Source organism: Papaver somniferum, chromosome 6, assembly GCF_003573695.1.
Source record: "Papaver somniferum cultivar HN1 chromosome 6, ASM357369v1, whole genome shotgun sequence".
Classification (NCBI taxonomy): domain Eukaryota; kingdom Viridiplantae; phylum Streptophyta; class Magnoliopsida; order Ranunculales; family Papaveraceae; genus Papaver; species Papaver somniferum.
In genome coordinates this window covers 130,825,899-130,830,393 of record NC_039363.1, presented here as the reverse complement: position 1 = coordinate 130,830,393, position 4,495 = coordinate 130,825,899, and the positions used below count along the sequence as shown (strand labels likewise).

Here is a 4,495-nt window from a genome sequence, read left to right as displayed (position 1 = left end):
CAAAAAATTTGCACAAGTCCTAATTCAGAATCATGGTTATCCGATATATTCAAATTATCATCAACAGAAGCAATATATTGTGGCTTAAGTATGGAATCAGACACATCAACTATGTTTTCATGCATAGGATCATTAGTGTCAACATAAGATTTACCTATGTCATGCTCTTCACAGGATAATTGCACAATATCTAAATCAGTATCAACATCACATGCATATGGAATACTAGAAGAAATATCATTCATGAAGGTCGGGGCAGAAAAGCCTAATGTATTTGAAACCAAAGGTTCCACAACATTTTCAGCATATACATGTTCTTCTAACATAACATTATCATCATCATCATCATCATCATCATAGTAATATGCATACTTGTCCCTATTAGCAGTTGTGGTGTCATTAGTCAACTCATGTTCCTCTAGATTAGGTTCATATTCAATATCATACACATGAGAAGGACTAGACATGCTATTTCCAAAGTTCAATTCATTACCACCTATATCATGTGACAGTGTCTCAGTTTCCCTAATGGATTCCCATTGACGGGTTTTCTCTGCAATCTCAGCTAAAAATTTCCATGCATCATCCAAAGTTTTATCAAGAAATTCACCATTACACATACACTCAACCATGGCTCGAGATTTAAAGTCTAGTCCCTCATAGAGGATAGCGACAAGTCTCCACTTCTCAAATCCATGGTGTGGACATTCGCTCAACAAATCATTAAAACGTTCAAAATAGTCAAAAACAGTTTCCTCATTCAACTGGACAAAACAATTGATATTTTGACGAATAGCGATGGTCCTATGATGTGGAAAAAATCTTTGGAAAAATTGATTAGTGAGTTGTTCCCAAGTGGTGATTGATTGTGGTCTCAAACCGTAAAACCATGTTTTGGCCCTTTCCTTTAGAGAAAATGTAAACAAACGCAATTTCAGAGAGTCTTCGGACATATGATCAGGTTGCATAGTCCGACAAATTTGTTCAAACTCTCTTACATGAGTATAGGGGTTCTCAGAATCGAACCCTCGAAATATAGGAAGTATTTGTATCATGCTTGCATTTATTTTAAAAGGGTTATTGGTTTGAGGTAAGACAATACATGATAATGGAATTTTTATTGTGGGATACATGTATTCATGGAGAGCACGAGGTTGGCCCATATTGAAAAGATACAAAGCCCACTATTTGGTTTTAATGGGTTTTCAAAAATTTGGTTTTTTATGGGAAAATTTTGGTTTTGATGGGAATGAAAAACATTTGGTTTTTGATGGGAAACATTTGGTTTTTATGGTTTTGAAAACTTTGGTTTTTATGGGATTAAAAATTTGATTCTTATTGGGATAAGCCCACTGTTTTGGTTGTGCTTTGGTGAGGCAATGGGTTTTGGGAAATGTTGTGAAACAGAGCCCAACTTTCGGCCTAGAGTTTGGGTACACGGCCCACTAACGACTTCAGCAAGCCCAGAAACTAATGAAGCCCAGCTGAGTTGGTAGGTTCAGTTAACCTTGTTTAGGTTGTTTGTTGGGTTTTTGAAACCCAAAATTTTGATAGGGACAATCCCACAGTTAAGCTCAAATACAAACCCAAAAGTTAACTTAAATTACAAGCCCAACAAAAAAATGGAAAAAATTATTACAAGCCCACAAATTAAAAATGGAAGCCCACAGGTTGGGTTCTCTTAATGGGTTTAGGCTTACCTTTGAAGCACAGCCCAGCTGTTCAGTTTGGTTGCAAAAGCCCAGTTGGGCTTTGGATCACAGCAACAGCAGCTCCAGCAGGAGGTAGCAGCAGCTTGCCTTTGCACAGCAGCAACAGCTGAGGCACAGCAGCAGGACCAGGAGCAGCAGCAGGAGAAGCAGCTCAGCAGCAACAGCAGCACCACAAGTTCAGCAGCACCACAAGCAGTAGCTGAACAGGGGCAATGTTGCAGGCTTGGCAGCAGCAGCTCTACAGGTTCAGCACAGAAGCAAGCTGCACAGGCCAGCAGCACAGGGAAGAGGAAGAAAGTAGCAGCAAGTGGCAGGCCCAGCAGCAGCAGCACAGCAGCAGAGGCTGGCAGAAGCAACAAGAAGCAGCAGCAGCAGCAACACCTGTTGGCTCAAAAAGAGAAGTAAGTTTCTCTTGAAAAAGAAGCAATGAGGGATCAATACAGCAGTGATATGCAAACTATGATGCAAACTAATATGCAATATGCAAGATGCTAATGCAAGTTACACTAAGATGCAGTTAACCTAAGATGCAATGCAAAACAGTAAGATGCACAGCAAGTTATGCAAAAACAGCAAACTAAGATACAAGAAAAACTTCAACAAAACAGCAGCCAAGTCCCCGGCAGCGGCGCCAAAAACTTGATAGCTCTCTAAAAGAGTCACAAACTAATACCGCAAGTGCACGGCATCGATGTAGCTAATGTGCAAGTGCGGGTCGATCCACAGGGACAAGGTGTGTGTAGTTGAAGCTTAAGATTTTACTAAAACTAAGTTGTAACAAAGAGTCTTGGTTGTGTTAAAACACACTTGAGATGATGGCAGTGACTGAACTGAAAAACAGTAGAATGTAAAGCAAGTAAACAGGAACATGCTAGGGATTTTGAATCCACCTCTAACTCACACTGATTATTCATCACTGACAGTAACATTGTTTTTCTATAACCACCAGCAAGAGGGATGTCAATCCTCTATATAGCAAGGGTCATTTTGATATGAAATCTCCTATCACAACTAAGGTATCTTCCCTAAGTATTAACTGTCTGTTTAAAGCACAATTAATCAAAAGAACAATATATAAAATTAAGCATGAGTTGCAGTTCAGCAACACTAGATGATTCTAACTACAGTGGATGCCTGACATCCAATGTGAAAGACTAGTGTTGAAGCCCTAAGATGGAGTTTCACTATGAGCATTTACACACATCATGGCTACTGACAAGAGCATGAATAACAAGCAATAAGCTAGGGCTTCATCTCAACCCTAGCAGAACAGGTTAGAACATAATTGACAGTGCAAAACAATTGAAAATAACACAAAACAGTTGAACTAAAAACAGGACATGAACAATTGAGGAACTGGCTAGTCCAGTCCTCTTGGTGGTGCACTGGCTAGTCCAGGCATAGCTCTAGAACAACACCCACAAGTCCTATTTATACCCAATTTACATAATTAGGGTTTACAATTTTCCCCCAAATTCAAAACAGGGCAGTTAGGGTTTCTGATTTCTCACCTAATTAGATGGGACAATTGCTCCATCTCTTCGACCCACTCTTCTTCTGCTCTTCCTGCTCCTCTCTATGCCTTCCAATTACGTCTATAGACTCACCTATTTCATCAATTTCTCACCTAGGGTTTCAGGGAGAGGTGAGGTGAGAAATCGATGAAATAGATGGCTAGAGAAATAGGGTGATGATGGGTTTTAGTGGTTGGAGTGGTTGTGATGTTTCGGTGGAATTTGGTGGCTGGCAGAGACGAGGGTGTGGTGGCGATGGAGTTGGTGGATCTGTTGCAGAGGGATGGGGGAGAAGATGGAGAAGAAGGTGGTCGATGGAAAATTGGGTAAGGTCTGTTTGGCTGACGGGTATAGGTGTTAGGTGCTCGGGTGTTGGGCGGTTGTAGCAAATTGGATGAACAGCGAGGATGAGCCGTGGGATGTGGAGATGATGGATCGATCTAACGAAGAGATGGAAGGAAGCGAGGAGCGACCGTTGGATGCGGAAGTACAACGAAACTGACGGCTCAAGATGGAGTTAGGTGCTATAGTGTTTTTCAGGATCTTCAGATTTTGATGCACTATGATGAAGCGACCGTACGATGCTGAGATGATCCAATCCGACGGCTGAATATGAAGGCGGGTATGGATATTGGAAATGGGTTTGGGTGAGGGTTTTGGGCCTTGGGTATGCCAAGCCCATATCTTCTTTAAGAACAATTCTTCCTCTTCAAGCCCAGTTCTAGCCTTTTGGTCTTGCGCACAACATTCTTCGCGGCTTCCTTGTGTGATTCCTCTTGGCTTCCACCACTTTTCTGCTCTTTTTGCTCCGCTATTCATCCAAACTTTATTTATTACCTAAAAATGCAACATTAGTTAATAAAAATATTTATTCTTGAAAACAAAGAAAATACAGAATATGGGATAAAATGTAGAATTAATGCACAAAAGATGAGTTAAATGCCAACAAAAAGATATAGAAATATGCACTTTTCAGCACTCATCAAATACCCCCAAACCTGAATTTTACTTGTCCTCAAGTAAAACAAAACTAAGGAAATCCTACCTATACCACTGTCGCTGGTCTCTCGAATGCATTTAGCGTATGAACTAAGCCTTTTAAACCACTAAGTGTCCCTAGTGGACGAGTTGAAGTCTCGTGAAGGTTTGCTTAGAACGTACCTACAAAGTTCTAGGCCAAAATATAAGCTCATATTCCATCAAATGTGACATGTGCAAAACAGTTTAAGCTCACAGCAAAATGGAGATGTCAATCTAGCTATCAAAGGC

The 4,495-nt window shown here is 40.6% G+C and overlaps 1 non-coding gene across 1 annotated transcript; it reads left to right on the top strand.

Annotated features, from left to right (window-relative positions):
* The first annotated feature begins 690 nt into the window (after positions 1-690).
* Positions 691-794, top strand: LOC113292065. The gene has a single exon (XR_003331694.1). It is a non-coding gene; the product is annotated as a small nucleolar RNA R71 (small nucleolar RNA).
* The last annotated feature ends 3,701 nt before the right edge of the window (positions 795-4,495 follow it).